General features: G+C 45.8%; 2 long non-coding RNA genes across 2 annotated transcripts; both read left to right on the forward strand.

Annotated features, from left to right (window-relative positions):
- Window positions 1–2,314: 2,314 nt before the first annotated feature.
- Window positions 2,315–3,305, forward strand: LOC120517552. Its single transcript, XR_005631053.1, has 2 exons — window positions 2,315–2,481; window positions 3,243–3,305. It is a non-coding gene; the product is annotated as an uncharacterized LOC120517552 (long non-coding RNA).
- Window positions 3,306–4,251: 946 nt separating this feature from the next.
- Window positions 4,252–5,243, forward strand: LOC120517558. Its single transcript, XR_005631054.1, has 2 exons — window positions 4,252–4,422; window positions 5,181–5,243. It is a non-coding gene; the product is annotated as an uncharacterized LOC120517558 (long non-coding RNA).
- Window positions 5,244–6,386: the final 1,143 nt, after the last annotated feature.

Genomic DNA, 6,386 nt, shown 5'->3' on the forward strand with positions numbered 1-6,386 from the left:
CACCAGCCCACCACAGGGTGCGCACACACACACACTAGGAACAAGTTAGAATCGCCAATGCGCTTAACCTGCATGTCTTTGGACTATGGGAGGAAACCGGAGCACCCAGAGGAAACCCACGCAGACATGGGGAGAACATGCCAACTCCATGCATGGAGGACCTGGGAAGCAAACCCAGGTCTCCTAACTGCGAGGCAGCAGCGCTACCACTGCGCCACCGTGCCGCCCACTGGCCTCATTATTAAAATTTGATCTAGGATTACTACAACTGCCTTAAATTTAAATTTTTTTTTAATTAAAACTAGATATTTTAATTTAAAACTAATCCAAATAAATTAGATTATAGAACTGCTACACCAATTTTAGACCTTCTGGCCCCATAAGCTCCTGCACTGTTCTCCCTCTAAACTACCTGCTCTTTGTCCTTCTATGAGGTTAACTTTACTTTTCTTTGTCTGTTTTTCTAACTTTGCACTCGTCTTAATGCTCTCCACTCACGCTGTTTGTATTCCCCTGTATTAATAAACCCTTACACCTCTCAACCACTTAACTGCTCTTTACTTCCAGAACGTTGTTAACTGTTCAATCTAAAATAAATCAATAAGTAAAACTTGCTTAGTGAATGTCTCATGCTACTTAACTTCTTGCTGCCTTATCTGCACCTACAGCCCCTTGTGGCTGATAGGGCGTCTTAATGCAAGCCTCGAACCTACGCACTGCTGAGCCTCCCAATTAATTGCTTTAAAATCAGCCACGGCCTTTACTTTTTAACAAAAGAACTCTATTACATATTAACTATTTATTCCTACATTGAGGTTATTTACTTACCAATGCCAAAAGCAGTTACTGTTCCTTTTTGCTCCAGCCTTTTGAACACTAGTTTAAATAAAAATGAAAAAGAACAAGTACACACAACAAGTAATAAGTACGTATTCCAAGCGCACCACCAAATTCCCAGCGACTTTTGCTGCAAACCATTCATAACCAAAATTCAAGTTCACAGGAAAAAATGTCTTTTTTAATTTAAAATCACACCACAGAAAATACAAATTCGAAACAACTTTCAACTGCCTCTATCACGATATCGTCAGTCAAAACCAAGCACTAAAGAAGGAACATGTAAATAAACAGTGCAGAAAATAACCAACTCTGAATATGATATTAAGTATAGCTTTATTTATTTACTAACACATAGAATGTTTGACTAAGTACTTTAATTATCAAATGATTCATTTTCTTGGAAGTAAAGTTAATTTCCAAAGTAGAAAAAATGACTTTATTGTCACCAACATCTTTTGTTTAACAGTCCCAGAAATGGTTTCAGACTTAACTGCTAAAAACATCACAATGTCATCCTTTACCCTAACGTGGAACCTGACAGAAGGCGTCGCAGTCGGGTACAATGTTCAAGTCACAGGAGTGCCCGACTTCGATACAAGAGTGGATTCTGAAATGGCTGTTTTAACTGGGCTGACACCGGGGAGCATGTATACGGTGCAAGTGTTCGCTGTGGCTGAAGACAACGTTACGCAAGGCAGTGGAGCGTCTCTTACAGTGTTCACAAGTAAGCAAAAGATTCTCTTTCCTTGAAAGTGTTATTTCTAGTTTTGCTGTTTGCAATGTAGAAAAGAGGGATGGATTTGAAGGTTTGCAGTGCCATGGACCGTGGCTTCGTGAATCTTCCTTTGAAGTTCCACCGAGAGTGTTATTTTTGTCTCTTCAAAACTGCGACGTAGTATCTCTGAAATGTGCTACCGACACGCGAGATCCTAGCAAAGTAAAAAGAGCCACAAAGAAACGTAACCGAACCACCTCGGCAGCAAGACGGCATGGACTTTAGATTCCTGTCGACGGGTCACGGCATGCGGTGCCTTGACCACAGTATCTTGGCAAACTGCCAAGGTGCAGCAAAACGATACTCTCTGTCTCATACCCTGCAGATCCACTTTTGATTTCACCATCCTCGAGACGTACCTAAATCCAATTCTTAAAGTTATCGTCTTACTTTAGGGATCTTGCTTTTCCAGTCAGGGCATCGTTTCCTCATGGAGAGTCGCCTTGTAGACGAGCGCTGAGTGGATTTCCCGAGTTTTCTGGGAGGAATCTGAATTGGGTCTTCCCCGGCCACTGAAACTCTATCTATCCTCCTTTCCAAAAGGGAGGAAACGTGAGTTGCGGTTTTGATGACTACTGATCCCGGCATGCTTCTCTATTTTCTCCCCAGAGCCTGAAACGATCCTGAATCTGACAGCTGAGGATATTACAACCACCTCCATCACACTGACGTGGAGTTCAGCCCTCAGCGCGTGGTTCATTATAAGGTGAAAATTCCTGGAACTACCCTCCCTGATTTGACAGTGTATTCAGAGACCGCCACCATAAGTCAGCTGATACCTGGCCGGAACTACACGGTGGAAGTATCTGCTGTGGATGGAGACAACTTCACTGAAGGCGATGCTGCCTCTCTCACGGTTTCCACAGGTGAGTATTCCTGGGCGATTCGGACTTCATTGCGTATCACCTGCTGAGCGATCTCTAGCGAAAAGGCCGGACTATAGCAGGCTGGACAAAACGTCTGAGGTATAAACTGGTTCGACTGACCCCTACAAGAGCGTGTTCTCTGTAGCAAGAGGTCAACATAGAAGGAAAGGATGATGTGGACGGCTGACATATTCTGAGTAGAGGACGGGCAAGTTCAGGTGGATAAAAGCGGCCGGGGTCAACAATTGCCAAAGGAGATGGAACCGAGAGTCTTCAGAGGACCGAAATTAGAGGGGTATGGTTGTGTGTTAAATCGTCGCTCAAGAAACGGGTTCCAGGGCACACGGTCAAAGACGTGTAGCCCAAATAGCGTGCCTTTTAAATCCTTTGTGAAACACAGGAGAAGTCCGCAAAGCGCGCTCAGTCTCGTTGCCCGCTTGACGATCGGTCACCCCAGGGTCGCCGGAATCTACGGGTACCCTGAGATCTGGAGTTGCTTTTTTGTTTCAACCTTGTCCTAAACTGTTATTGTCCTGATAAACCCTTTCATGAAATCACGTGACGGTTTAATCGACATTTGAGGACATTGTACGTTAGTGTATCAGAGGAAGAATGTCTTCCTGAACTTTTCGAGTCATTCATTTATTTGATGTATTTGTCTGTCCCTCTGTCTCTGCATTTGATTCTTTAATTATCATCAAACAGACGGCTTTCTAAGCAAAGAAAACCGCCTAACGATCATCGAACTTGTGTTCCCACAGTGCCCGGAAACATTTTAGGTTTGACTGCTGAAAACATCACGACAAAGTCCTTCAGCCTAACGTGGAACCTGACAGAAGGCGTCGCAGTCGGGTACAATGTTCAAGTCACAGGAGTGCCCGACTTCGATACAAGAGTGGATTCTGAAATGGCTGGTTTTAACTGGGCTGACACCGGGGAGCATGTATACGGTGCAAGTGTTCGCTGTGGCTGAAGACAACGCTACGCAAGGCAGTGGAGCGTCTCTTACAGTGTTCACAAGTAAGCAAAAGATTCTCTTTCCTTGAAAGTATTATTTCTAGTTTTGCTGTTTGCAATGTAGAAAAGAGGGATGGATTTGAAGGTTTGCAGTGCCATGGACCGTGGCTTCGTGAATCTTCCTTTGAAGTTCCACCGAGAGTGTTATTTTTGTCTCTTCAAAACTGCGACGTAGTATCTCTGAAATGTGCTACCGACACGCGAGATCCTAGCAAAGTAAAAAGAGCCACAAAGAAACGTAACCGAACCACCTCGGCAGCAAGACGGCATGGACTTTAGATTCCTGTCGACGGGTCACGGCATGCGGTGCCTTGACCACAGTATCTTGGCAAACTGCCAAGGTGCAGCAAAACGATACTCTCTCTGTCTCATACCCTGCAGATCCACTTTTGATTTCACCATCCTCAGACATACCTAAATCCAATTCTTAAAGTTATCGCCTTACTTTAGGGATCTTGCTTTTCCAGTCAGGGCATCGCTTCCTCATGGAGAGTCGCCTTGTAGACGCAGCGCTTGAGTGGATTTCCCGAGTTTTCTGGGAGGAATCTGAATTGGGTCTTCCCCGGCCACTGAAACTCTATCTATCCTCCTTTCCAAAAGGGAGGAAACGTGAGTTGCGGTTTTGATGACTACTGATCCCGGGCATGCTTCTCTATTTTCTCCCCAGAGCCTGAAACGATCCTGAATCTGACAGCTGAGGATATTACAACCACCTCCATCACACTGACGTGGAGTTCAGCCCTCAGCGCGTGGTTCATTATAAGGTGAAAATTCCTGGAACTACCCTCCCTGATTTGACAGTGTATTCGGAGACCGCCACCATAAGTCAGCTGATACCTGGCCGGAACTACACGGTGGAAGTATCTGCTGTGGATGGAGACAACTTCACTGAAGGCGATGCTGCCTCTCTCACGGTTTCCACAGGTGAGTATTCCTGGGCGATTCGGACTTCATTGCGTATCACCTGCTGAGCGATCTCTAGCGAGAATGGCCGGACTATAGCAGGCTGGACAAAACGTCTGAGGTATAAACTGGTTCGACTGACCCCTACAAGAGCGTGTTCTCTGTAGCAAGAGGTCAACATAGAAGGAAAGGATGATGTGGACGGCTGACATATTCTGAGTAGAGGACGGGCAAGTTCAGGTGGATAAAAGCGGCCGGGGTCAACAATTGCCAAAGGAGATGGAACCGAGAGTCTTCAGAGGACCGAAATTAGAGGGGTATGGTTGTGTGTTAAATCGTCGCTCAAGAAACGGGTTCCAGGGCACACGGTCAAAGACGTAGCCCAAATAGCGTGCCTTTTAAATCCTTTGTGAAACACAGGAGAAGTCCAAAGCGCGCCAGTCTCGTTGCCCGCTTGACGATCGGTCACCCCAGGGTCGCGGAATCTACGGGTACCCTGAGATCTGGAGTTGCTTTTTTGTTTCAACCTTGTCCTAAACTGTTATTGTCCTGATAAACCCTTTCATGAAATCACGTGACGGTTTAATCGACATTTGAGGACATTGTATGCGTTAGTGTATCAGAGGAAGAATGTCTTCCTGAACTTTTCGAGTCATTCATTTATTTGATGTATTTGTCTGTCCCTCTGTCTCTGCATTTGATTCTTTAATTATCATCAAACAGACGGCTTTCTAAGCAAAGAAAACCGCCTAACGATCATCGAACTTGTGTTCCCACAGTGCCCGGAAACATTTTAGGTTTGACTGCTGAAAACATCACGACAAAGTCCTTCAGCCTAACGTGGAACCTGACAGAAGCGTCGCAGTCGGGTACAATGTTCAAGTCACAGGAGTGCCCGACTTCGATACAAGAGTGGATTCTGAAATGGCTGGTTTAACTGGGCTGACACCGGGGAGCATGTATACGGTGCAAGTGTTCGCTGTGGCTGAAGACAACGTTACGCAAGGCAGTGGAGCGTCTCTTACAGTGTTCACAAGTAAGCAAAAGATTCTCTTTCCTTGAAAGTATTATTTCTAGTTTTGCTGTTTGCAATGTAGAAAAGAGGGATGGATTTGAAGGTTTGCAGTGCCATGGACCGTGGCTTCGTGAATCTTCCTTTGAAGTTCCACCGAGAGTGTTATTTTTGTCTCTTCAAAACTGCGACGTAGTATCTCTGAAATGTGCTACCGACGCGAGATCCTAGCAAAGTAAAAGAGCCACAAAGAAACGTAACCGAACCACCTCGGCAGCAAGACGGCATGGACTTTAGATTCCTGTCGACGGGTCACGGCATGCGGTGCCTTGACCACAGTATCTTGGCAAACTGCCAAGGTGCAGCAAAACGATACTCTCTGTCTCATACCCTGCAGATCCACTTTTGATTTCACCATCCTCGAGACGTACCTAAATCCAATTCTTAAAGTTATCGTCTTACTTTAGGGATCTTGCTTTTCCAGTCAGGGCATCGCTTCCTCATGGAGAGTCGCCTTGTAGACGAGCGCTTGAGTGGATTTCCCGAGTTTTCTGGGAGGAATCTGAATTGGGTCTTCCCCGGCCACTGAAACTCTATCTATCCTCCTTTCCAAAAGGGAGGAAACGTGAGTTGCGGTTTTGATGACTACTGATCCCGGGCATGCTTCTCTATTTTCTCCCCAGAGCCTGAAACGATCCTGAATCTGACAGCTGAGGATATTACAACCACCTCCATCACACTGACGTGGAGTTCAGCCCTCAGCGGCGTGGTTCATTATAAGGTGAAAATTCCTGGAACTACCCTCCCTGATTTGACAGTGTATTCGAGACCGCCACCATAAGTCAGCTGATACCTGGCCGGAACTACACGGTGGAAGTATCTGCTGTGGATGGAGACAACTTCACTGAAGGCGATGCTGCCTCTCTCACGGTTTCCACAGGTGAGTATTCCTGGGCGATTCGGACTTCATTGC

This window comes from Polypterus senegalus, chromosome 1 (assembly GCF_016835505.1).
Source record: "Polypterus senegalus isolate Bchr_013 chromosome 1, ASM1683550v1, whole genome shotgun sequence".
NCBI classification, from domain to species: Eukaryota; Metazoa; Chordata; class Cladistia; order Polypteriformes; family Polypteridae; genus Polypterus; species Polypterus senegalus.